The sequence below is a fragment of the Sciurus vulgaris genome (genome assembly GCF_902686455.1).
Source record: "Sciurus vulgaris genome assembly, chromosome: 8".
Lineage (NCBI taxonomy): Eukaryota > Metazoa > Chordata > Mammalia > Rodentia > Sciuridae > Sciurus > Sciurus vulgaris.
Genome location: NC_136468.1, coordinates 138,992,284 through 139,004,048, shown reverse-complemented (window position 1 = coordinate 139,004,048; position 11,765 = coordinate 138,992,284).

Below are 11,765 nucleotides of genomic sequence, written 5' to 3'. Positions count from 1 at the left end.
ATTCCTTCTGGGAAGGACATTCAGTCTTTCAGAAGCAGAATACAAAGAAGATGTTGGAAAGACGTCAAGGGCTCGGTCTCAGAGAGCCCCTGTCCCTGGGTTGGCCCGACACAGTCTCTTTCCCACAAGGTCTGATTTGTCCCGGATTGGTCTTGATTGTCCCCGAGATGACAGAAAGCCTTTTCTCTTTTTTCCCCTCCCTTTAGCCCAGACTCCAGCTTTTCTTCTGCTGGTTTCTTTCCTCAAATATTCAAAATAGTCTCATGTGCCTGTGTCTTGCCTTCTTCGCCCTCCAGCTGACGAAGGCATTGGGGTCTGATGATAAAATGACATCCCAAGTAGGAATCCTTAGGACGCGCCTCCCTGCGCCTTGGCCAGGTCGATCCAGCTGCCACACTGAGGCCGGACGTGTCCCAGAGCAATGATGTCCCCAGACCCCTCCCTTCTCCCTCTCCCACCAAGGACTTAGTGCCAGGGATGCTGTTGTTACCCTCCCTCTGTCCCTGGCTGATTTTTGTTTGTTTATACATTTGGATTTTTTTTTAGCATTGTTGTTTTTTGGTTTGGGGGTTTTGGGGGGGTTCGTTTTGTTTTGTTTGGTGGTCTTTGTTTTGCATTGTAAATACCATGCTGGGGACCCCTTCCTGGAAACATGGCTTATTTAATAATTTATTTACTATTTATTGAGTAGTGTCGGGAAAGGAGCCGGGGCCACCTCTTCCCGCGGGTGGCTCTGTCTCTCCGCCCCGGTGAGGCCTTGTGCCACGGGACCATCTCACCCAGGTAATGAGGAGGAGAATCACCAAACCAGTTGGAATTGGCAGAAACGGAGGCTTCGGTCCTACCTGTGAATCTCCAAAGCAACAAAACACCAGTTACCTCCAGGAAGACCCCATTTCCATGGAAATTAATGGAGGAATCATAATGCCCGCCCAGGAACCAACTTCTATTAAACAGTCGCAACTCCTTGAAAAAAATAAAAGTAGAGAGAATGAAAATTGTAATCCTTTGTCTCCAGCCAAGAGAAGTTAGGCCTCATCTTCTAAGGAGCTGAGCCAAAGAGACGGGCGTGGCCTTTCTCCAGGGTCCTCTGCCCCGTGTGTCTGTGTGGATGGAATGAGCCTTGGGCCTCAGTCTTGTCATCTGTAAAATGGGGGTTGGCCCGAGTGTTCCTGGCAGGGTGGGGAAGAGGGGATTCTAGCTCTGACGCTGAGGACGGCTTCCTGTTGGATTTGTGGCCCTGTGTCTTCTGCCCTCGGTTGCAGGGCAGCAACCGAGGAGGGAAGGAAACAGGTGGGGTGTGGGTTTCAACTGCGGGGTGAGGTCATGAGAGCTGAGTTCTGGTGTCACCTATGGGAGACCACAAGGCGTCGTCATCTCGACAACTTGGCGTGAGTTCAAGTGTTTGCCTTGGACTTCTCTCCAAGCCAGAGCCATCCCTGGAGAGGCCGAGATGGCATGGCCCTGCCCCGAATCTAACCCCTGTCAGTTGTCAGACTGTATCTTGTACAATGGTTCAAGTAAGCCGGGGACATGGGTCCGACTACCGCTTTTCAGATGAGAAAACTGAGGCCTGGGAAGGGGGACCCTTGTGCCTATGCTCAGATTGGCTGGCTTCGCCCCACATCCCCTGGGAAGCTCTGTGCTCTGAGGACATTTCTCTGTCCCTCTTCTCTCCCAGCTCTTGGCTTTTCCTCAAAGGTCCATTGGCTGAGGACCTAGCAGATCCCACCACCTTGGCCCAGGGGACTCAGTACACCTCAAGGCCATTTCTCTACGTGGGGGGCTGAGACTCCCACCTGGGAAATACCAACCGAGAGGACCCATCACCAGCCCAGCCCAGCCTGACCAGCGCCTGCCCTGAGCGTCCACATCAGAGGGAAAGAAACTGCTGTGTCCCTCTGGCATCCTGGGACCCTGCCTCTGCCCAGCGACACAGTGGCCGTGGCTTGCTTGATTTCTGGTCTCCACGACTAAGCATAACCTTCTCGGGGGTTCCGATTTTTCAGTCTGTATGGAACATGTCTGTGTTCTAATTAAAGGTCCCATGGTATGGTGTTCTCAGTCCATGCAGTGTCCTCCTTGTCTGTGAGGTGGCCAGAAGCAGAGAGGAGGGAGGGAGACAGGGGGACAGGGGGCTTTTACACGGCTCCTGCCACCTGCCATTGCATGTGAACTGGCAAACAAACCTGCAAGCATCTGGGTTTTGCACGTGCCCACACGCAGGACCCACAGACAGCATTTGATGTGCATGATCACAGCCTTTGCTTTGACCCTCTAAGGTAGGAATTAGGATCGCCATGTTACCGGAAAGAGAAACCAAGTCTGGAGGAGTACTCACTTGCTGGAGAACCACAGTCTGCAAAATCAAAGGACAGGGTGACACCAAACCCAAGTTCTCACCTTCTCTGCCCCAGAGTACCTCGTTTCGAGCAATGACAGCCAGCTTTCTGTAGAATTATTTTTTGCCTTGAGACCTTAAAGGCTGGCGGGAAGTTCAGTGCCGGGCACAGATTTGAGCGTCCCAAGATCTGAATTCAAATCTAGACGGGACCCCAGCGGGCTGGGTGGCCTCGGTGTTTAGTCTGCTCATCTGAAGAATGGGAAGACAGCAGCCACTTCCCTGGCTTACTGAGGGAACCAAGTGAGGGGGATTTTTTTTTTTTTTAAATGGTGATTGGAAAAGACATTCAAAGAATGTTCCTGAACGCAGTCACCATTTCCTAAACCTAACCTGAGCTACAGTAATGGGGTTCCCGTAGAAGCACAAAGTCGCCCCCCTGGAGCAATGGGGACCCGGGTATGTCCTCGGTGTAGAATCGACATGTTTGCTTCTGTCCAGGGCAGGAGCTGAAGAGCCCCAGGGCCAGGCAGGCAGGGGAGAGGAGACACCCTGGAGACAGGGGCTGGAAGGAATCTCAGCTCACGTCACAGCTCCCAATATTCCACAAGAACCTGATTTCGTAGATAAAATCTTTGGATTTTTCAAACATCCAGGGCTTGTTTTTTGAATCACTGAATTCCAAGCGCATGTGTGTAAGCACTCAGGGGTGATGGCGGATCCTCATCCTCCGGTGGCCTCACCTCCATCCCTCGGGTTCCTGGGAGGTTGCCCCAGCCCCTCATCCAGCACACAGCGCCCCCCACACCTGAGCTGGTGAAAGAAGAACGCAGCTCACCTGTTTGGGCCAGGCATCCTGCCCCATGGAAATCTGTCCCGAGGACCACTGGGGTGGGAGGACCCCCTGGGAAAACCCAGGGCCATGCACCCCCCACCCGGTCCCCATGCCCCTCCCCCTACACACTGACTCTTTCTTTCCAAACAGGCTTGAGTTAGCAACAACCAGTGTCTTCTCCCAAGGCTTCATCAGCAAATAATACTGATTAAGAATAAAAAGAACCTCTTAGGGATGAATTATCACGTGCCATTTGCATCTCATTTCCAAAGCACCCCGCAGACCCATTTGACAGAAGACAAAAGTTGAGGCTCCCAGAGGCAGGACCCGGCGGCGGATCCAAGTCCGCAGCCTCCAAGCCCACTCTGTGGCGCCCCTTTGCCCCCAGGGGTGCACACCCTCAGCTCTGACGCCCCCCTCCGTAAGGGCTCTGGTGACTTTTCTTCCCCAGAGAGTGTAGCTGCCAGGAGGCTGTCCCATGACTGACGTCAGCTGCCCCCGGGTGACTCACGGAGAGGCCTCGCCTTCCAAACTGCAGGGATGGAGTGTTTGTTTTCCCAGTGATCGGCCTGGACAGGTGCCCCGCCCGCTCCTGCCCCAGCTGTCCTGCTGCAGAGCAGGGACCTGCTTCTGGAGATGTCACAGCAAGCATCCTGGGGGGGGGCGGTGCCAGACACCCATGTTTCCAAAGGTTCCCTGGGCATTCTGGAAGGAAGCCAGGCGGGAGAAGCAGGTGGTTCCCGACATGCCGTCCAGCTCTGACATCCGGCAGGGCCCTCTGAGCTGCCAGCAAGGACACCCAGCCCTGATGCGGGAGCTGCTACCTGCCGGGCATGTGTCCAAGGGCCTCAGGTGTCTTGGGATAACTTGTCTGTTCATCCTCACCACGTCCCTTATGAGACAGATGCTCTTTTTTGGGGGGCGAGGTAATCAGGGATTGAACTGAGGGGCATTCACCCACTGAGCCACCTCCCCAGCCCTATTTTGTATTTTATTGAGGGACGGGTCTCTACAAGTTGCTGAGCACCTTGCTAATCTGCCGAGGCTGGTTTTGAACTGGAGATCCTCCTGCCTTAGCCTCTCGAGCCGCTGGGATGACAGGCGTGCGTCACTGCGCCCGGCAACAGATGCTCTTTTGATGCCCACAGTAGGCATGCAGAGACCCAGGCACAGACAGGTGGTCCCAGGGTGTAGGACGAGAGCGGGTCCCAAGAGCACCCACAATGGCCGTGGAGGGTCAAGAAAGATGTCCCAGGAAAACCTGACCTCCAGGCTCACACTGGGCCCTGAGGAGGAGCCGGCCAAGGAAAGACAAGGGGCTTGGGAAAGAAGGGGGTGGGGCACTTCTCAGGGAGCCGCTGGGTGTGTGCAGGGCCCCTCCCCCCGCCCTGGTTGTTTTGTTTACTTGTTTACTGCCACCTCCAGGAAACAGGGTCCTTCTCAGCCTCATGTGTCCCCATGTGCTCAGCAGAGAGCCCTGGCATGCGGCCGGTCGTGCAGTGACGGCATCTGCCCAGGACCGCCCGCTTGGCTTCCTTCTACTGTTCATTCATCTTTGAGCTGGTTGATTTTTCATTTATTGGAGGAGTGGGAGAAGCTACTCTGGAATTAGAAAGTGGCATGGTTTTCACAAGGAGTAGCTGAATGCAAGGATTTGGGGATCAGAAGACCTGGAGGTGAGCCCGACTCCGCTCCCGCCTAGCTGTGTGTCTGTGTGTAAGTGACTCAGCCTCTCTGAACTCCAAGTTCCTTACTTTCCAGTAGAGACCATAAAAGCATCCATCTCCTAAGATTGCCGTGGAGATGACGAGAGGGGATGCAGGTAAGTCACTAAGCCTGGTGAGTTGGTAGTAGTGTCACTGACACAGGAAAAGGGGACACAGGAGGCCTGGGTGAGCTCACAGCAAGTCTCTGGGAGGAGTCCAGGTCACCTTGGCAAAAGGTCCGCCAGTCTGTCTTGTCGTCTTTCATCACCTGGAACAACACATTCTCAAGCGAGGACGCTCCTACCTCCGCCCTGCGGCGTCTCCCCCACTGGGAAGAATCCAGAGCCTCTTGGAAACTCTGCCAGTTTCCTGTGCCCATCCTCCCTCACATTCCGCCAACCTTCTCCACCTGCCTTGTCCTGGCCTCAGACCATCGGTGGAGGGACAGGGGTGCCGGTCATCCCACCTCTGGTCGCCTCCCTGCCTGGAATGCTGGCCCTGACCCACTCGGTTGCTGCAGCCGACCTACAGCCAGGTGATGCGGGCCAGGTTTTCCTTGGCCAAGGAAACGGGTCAGATGCTTCCTCAGGGTGTAACACTGGGTCCCTTTGACAACTGGCTCTCGGATGGAAACCCCAGATAAACAACACCAGCCACGACACAGAGAGGCAGATCGCCAAGTGGAAACGGGTGTGCAACAGGCACACACACACACACACACCCCTCCCGTGCTGGAGCTTCCCAGGGTCAGAGAATCGTGGGAAATCCCAAAGTTTATGGAGGAGAATCTCAGCATTTTAGTACAGAGGAGTCCAAGGTCCTCATCAGCTTCCAAAGGAGTTTACCTTAACCCTTTAGGACATTTCAGTTCATCTGTCCTCGTTTTTTTTGGCTATGGCAGAGATTTTAGCTCCTTTCCAATATCCATCCCCTTTTCATCCAGGTTAACAAATTCCCCCAAGTTTGAACAAGTTCCCTAGCCGCCCAGGATGAAGACTGCATTTCCCAGCATTCTCTGCAGCTAGCTCTGGCCACGTGACTCATTTCAGCCAATGAGCTGTGGGCAGAATTTTGTGGGCCTGAACTCCCACAAATTGCTATAGAGATTTGCTGTGTGCTCTTTCGTCTCCATTCCTTGCTTCATTTTGCTGGCTGCAATGCAGATGAGATGGCTGGAACTCAAGTGACTCCCTGGTTCACCAGGTGGCATTGCAAATGGAGCTTATACAGATGGAGTTCTCTGCCCGGACTTGGTGCGGCAGGGGCATCGGACCAACAGTGGCTAGAATATCTCTGGACTTCAACTTTAGGAAGAAATAAACTTCACTTTCGTTTTGGCTGCTGTTAACTGTGTGGTTCACAGCTGAGGCTAATTCTAGCTCATATTCAAGGTGAAGACAGTCCTCCAAAGGAGGACTCCTCCTCCTCCATCTCCGCACATCCTCCCCAGCTCCTCCTCCTCCATCTCCTCCAGCACAAGCCTTAGAGCCTGCTCAGGATGAACCCTCCCGAGAGCTGTCATTCCCAGACCTAAAAGAACATTCTGGAAGGAGTTGCCTGGTGTCATCACCAGCTCCTGCTTGGACCTTAGAAGAATCGGAGACGGGCACTGGAAGGTTTGTGGCCTTGAGCCTTCAATAACAAAGAAGTCCCAAATGACAGGGTCTGGAAAGAACAAAGGTCTCTCTCATTGGCGTCCATTGTGAGCCAGCAGGGACAGTCATTAGCATGTGGGTAACCATGGGCTAATGATCAGGGTGCCCAGGGAAAGACAGACCCCCTGAGGGCCCAGGCTGCATGGAGCCAGGGGTTTCCCATGGCCGATTCATGCTTTGAACTGGCGGTGACACACGCAGTCACAACTCACTACAGGGCTTCTCCCAACCATGGTGACCTCAGAGAGTCCTGTGTGAACCATACTTGTGTCCAGATAGTGGGAGAAGGAGAAAGCAGAAATGTTTGGTGACCAACACTGATAAAAATAACCAAGTAGAACAAATTTAAAAGATTTTTAAAAATGAAGAAAGAAAACCTACAAATGACAACAGGGTGTCAGGTACTGTGACAAGTCCCAGTAGCACAGCGACTACTGGGACCATCATCAAAGGTTCCACTGTCTGCCCTCAGGCAGCTTCCCTGCTCATGGAGGGAAAGACACAGACAGAAAACGAGGGAGGAGAGAGAGAACTCCCAGCAGAAGGAGAGAAGGTGACCAGAGCTGGAGAAGGTTTCTCTGAGCAGGGGAAGTAGGAAGAGACCAGCCCCAGGGAGACCTGGGGAAAGATTCCAGGCGGTGGGGACACCACCTAGCAATTATTTGGGGAGATAGGTTCTGTGTTATTTGGTTTTCCATTGCTGTGACAAAATGCCTGATGGAAACAGCTTATAAAGAGAAAAGGTTTATTTGGCTCATGGCCTCAGAAGTTTCAGTCTGTGGTTGTTCGGCTCTGTTGCCTTTAGGCCTGTGATGGGGCAGGACATCATGGCAGGCAGCACCTAGCAGAAGCTGTCACGGCATGGCAGCTGGGAAGTAAAGAGAGAGACAAGAAGGTGCCAGTGACCTCAATTCCTTCCAGTAGGCCCCACCTCACCAAAGATCCTACCATCTCCCAACAGTGTCACAGGTGGAGCCCAAACCTTAATACATAGGCCTTTGGGGGACATCTATCCAAACCATAAGAGGTATTATAACCATACCCACCTTACAAATGACATGACAGAAATTCAGAGAGTCAAAGTCACTTGCCCAGAGCAGCACAGTAAACAGGATTCGAACCCAAATGTGATCAGGTCCCTACCTTCCAGGTTTACTGTCCTACTTAAGCAGTAAAGGCACACAGTGTCACTTTCCCTAAACTCTGGTGAGTTGAGACATGAGTGCCCTGGACGCAGAGTAACTAGCTGAGCCCTGGCCTGTGGCTGTCACAGCCATCCTCGCTGTCGGGAGGATAGGGAGATCCTCTCTGCCCCAGAGCAGAGCTCTGGCTCCTAGTCCTGGGGTGCACACAGGACAGAGGGACTCCCAGAGCCTGCAGGTGCCCACCCCAGCTGGGGCCCCGGCAGTCCCTGGATGCCAATGTGCTCCTGGTGTCTCGGGGCTACTGAGAAAGTCTGGAGAAGGTTCCAGAGAGGCCCAGTTGGGTCTGGGATGGGGGCTCCTGGTCCAGCAGGGCATGCGGGGGCACAGGAGACACCACCTCCCCACACGGCCGGAATTCAGGCTTTGATCCAAGCTGCAGGATCTGACCCTGTGCCTTGGTCTTCTCAACCAAAAAATGTAGTCTGCCTGCCTTGCGGGGCTGCTATGTGGATTAAAAGAGGCATCCAAGCAGGGCACCTAGCGGACCTGGTTCTCAATAGTTCCCACATGATGGCAAGTCATTGTGTCATTCAAAGAAAGTGTAGTGGTTAAGAATACAGACCCTGGAGCCAGACTGCTGTGTGACCCAGGGTAAGTTGTTTAACTTCCCTCTGCCTTGATATTGCCATCTCTAAATGGGGACAACCACACCTACCTTAGAGCAATTTGGGTGAGAACTAAATAAATTTGATACATGGAATAGGGGACAGACAGACCTGAGTGGCAGGAACATGAAGTTCAGGAAATAATTGTATAAACCAGGCCCCCTGTGCTGACTCCCACATGCTATTTCTAAAAAGCAACCTAGCCGTAGCCCTGCCTGACTGAGGCCCACAGGACACGGCCCCTTCCTCAGCAAGCACCCGCCTTCAGCAGCGGGAAACAGAGCCAAAAAGCCAAAAGGAGGCACACAGGCTGCCCTGAAGCAGGCGGCTTTGTGACCCTTACACGGGCCCCACCCCAGAACTCAGGGAGGGGGAGGCTGCCCCTGGAAGAACAAATCAGCACCTGGTCATGCTGGGCCAGCGTGACCTAGAGTCTTCATGGCAGTGGGGACTTGAAAATCTGATGTCATCCTGCTGTCAGTCAAAAGTCAAGAGGTGGACCTCGGCGGGACTCTCTGGAAACTTCTCTGGGATCCCCAATAAAACTGGGGTGCCGGAGGGGCAGCGGTCACCCTCCTCTCTGAGAGGACCCCCTCTCTCCCCTTTCCCTCTTGCTATCCCTTCAATAAACTCAGGTCCGCGCCTCTGAGCGGCGAGTCTGGAATCTCTGACTCCATGGCCAGGCGCAGGGTTTGGAGGGGGTCTTCAGGCGGCCTCGGTCTCCCTGCAGACCCCAGCCCGTGACACAGGCTGAGCTCTCACGGCCGGTCCCAAGGACTGACCAACAGTTTCCTACTACTACTTCCATTGCTGCTGTCCTTATCTGCAGAGGGACTCAGGAGATGGGATCCTCGGAAAGAAATTTGTAGAAAATCATAGGAGGAAGTTAGGCCTCCATAAACCAGCCCAGCCTTCGCAGGACTGTCGCCAGGTGGGCTTGTCCCGGGAGGGACCCTGCAGGTTGTTTATCTTATTCTGTTTATTTACTCGTTGGTTTTTGTGGGGTGAGCAGAGAAGACAGAGTCCCAGGCTTGACATTCAGGCAGATCAGGGTCCAGAAGCCACACTCCGGCCAGACACTGCAGGCCCTGAGCCTCAGTCTCCTCCTCTGTAAAATGGAGATGAAGATGTTTAGAGTGAAGAGGAATTGAAGCTGCCTGGTGAAAGAAGCCTACAGAGCCACGGTCCAAAGCTAATCACCTGAGAAGTCCCTTTTCATTTGAAAAATGCACACACTTATATAGGGCCGGGAAGAGGCTGATTGGTTGGGGCATGAAATGGGGTGAGAGTTGATTGGGAGAGCCTTGTTGCTGGGGAACTGAGCGATAGCTGATTGGGAGAGCCATGTTGCTGGGGGGTGGGGCAATGGCTGATTGGGAGAGCCTTATTGCTGGGGGGCAGGGCGATAGCTGATTGGGAGAGCCTTGCTGCTGGGGGGCGGGGCGATAGCTGATTGGGAGAGCCTTGTTGCTGGGGGGCGGGACAATGGCTGATTGGGTGAGCCGTGTTGCTGGGGGGCGGAGCAGGGTGTCATTGCCTATTGGGTGCGAGTTTACACCAGCGGGAAGAAGTTACGAGGAGTAAAATCAGGAAGAGAAGCTCCGCCAGCTCCATGTTGGCACCTAAGGGGGGGGGGGGCGGTGACCTTATACCTGGTCTGTGTGGGAGACTGTGTGGTCAGACCCTGCTGCTCACAGGACACCGTCCACTCAGCCTGGGTTCTCGGCCTGGGGTGGAGGCTCTCTGACAAGAGGGGTTTGTACTGTTTCGCCGAACAACTCAGCTTTCACCGGAGAGCCCCCCTGACCGCTCCATTGTTCTGACTCCTTTGAAATTTCTTGTTCTGACCCTGAGCTGCTTTCAGGTGTCCCTTAACCTGAGTCCGTTCAGCACTTGTTCCTTAAAACCAAAGAACCACTCGGGTTCAAAACAGCTCCTTGGGGCCTTCCCACCGGGCAGCCGCAGGTAAATGGCGAGCTTGGGCTCGTGTTCTGTTTCAAGCTGGGGCGGTGGTCCTACCTCGGTGTCACAGGCCGGAGGTCCCCCTGGATCTGGGGGAACGTGGGGGAACACCAGGATCCCCCGGCAGAGCTCTGAGCCCCTGGAACTGTAGCCCCCCAGAAAAATCACACATGGAGACCGTCCTGGGTCCTTACAGCCCCCACCGGGTTTTGGGGTTTTGGCGGGAAGGAGGGCGAGGGGTGAGGCATGCACAGGGGCTGGGCTGGAATTCCCAGGGGAGCAGAGGAAGTTCCCCCCTCTTCCCGCAGGGCCCAGAGACGAAACGCCTGCTTGCTTGCTTTCTTTTTCCTTTTCAGCAACTGACAAGCCCCTTCCTTTGCCCAGGCGCTCCCTCCCTCCCGGCCTGCCTGCCTACCTGCCTGGCTTCTGCTGTGGCTTCTGCCTGCGCCGGTTTCAGGAATGCAGTGTGAGGTCACCTCCCCGGGGTGGCTGCTCTGAGGACTGATTTTGGTATTTCCCCTGTGAGAACCCCGGCTCTGGGTCCCCACTCCCTGCCTTCCCCGGAGCATCTGCCTGGAGGTCCCGGCTGCTGACTCCCTGGGCCTCACTGACCACTGTCCACATCTCTAAGCTGACTCGTCCCCAGCTGGCATGGCCAGCGGGACTGGCAGCTGCCTCTCTCCTCAGCGTCCCCAAATGGAAAGCTGGCCTGACCCAGAAAAGGCAGGGAGAGCCGGAGGGACTCCAGACAGTGCCCCAGCCACGACCTCACCCCGTTCTGGTTATCACCCGGGTCCCACTGGCTGGGCGGCCTGGGACGAGTGACTTCAGTGAAGTCAGGAACAAGACGGTTGCACCCAAGGTATACAGTCAGTGCTTGCTAAATGCAAACCATGGCTGATTGGGGGAGTTTGGGCAGGTACGGCAAGAGCCGAGCTACCTTGATTTGGATTCCAGCTCTGCCACTCGGCCAGATGCGTGGACTTAGGCAAGTTGGGTATCGCTGGGCCTCGGTTTCCTCATCTGTAAAATGGGGATAAGGAAAGTGGCTTCCTCATAGGGCTCTGCGGTTAGGGTGAGGTGAGTGAAGAACCCCACGTTTAAAGGGCCGCAGAGAGAAGCCAGCACCTGGCAAGGGCCCCAGAGGTGCTAGTGGTGGCTGTTTCTCTTTTCCCGCTGCAAGCTCTTCCTTTCCTCCTCCTCTGCCCTGAATTGAGAAGGTGGATGGAGTTTTGAAGGCTCAGTCCCCTGCCCCCGGCCCAGGCTTCCCCTCCTTCCTGATCCCCTGGTCCCAGGTGAGTCTCCCTCTAGGTACAGGGGTCTTCTGGAAGTTTCGGGGTGGAGTTGAGGAGGGAGGACTGGCGGGAGGGGAAGGAGAGGCGAACCTTCCTGAACGTGCCTCCCGCAGACTTAAGAAAACCCAGCCCCGCCCCCACCAGCCCCCACCCACCCACTT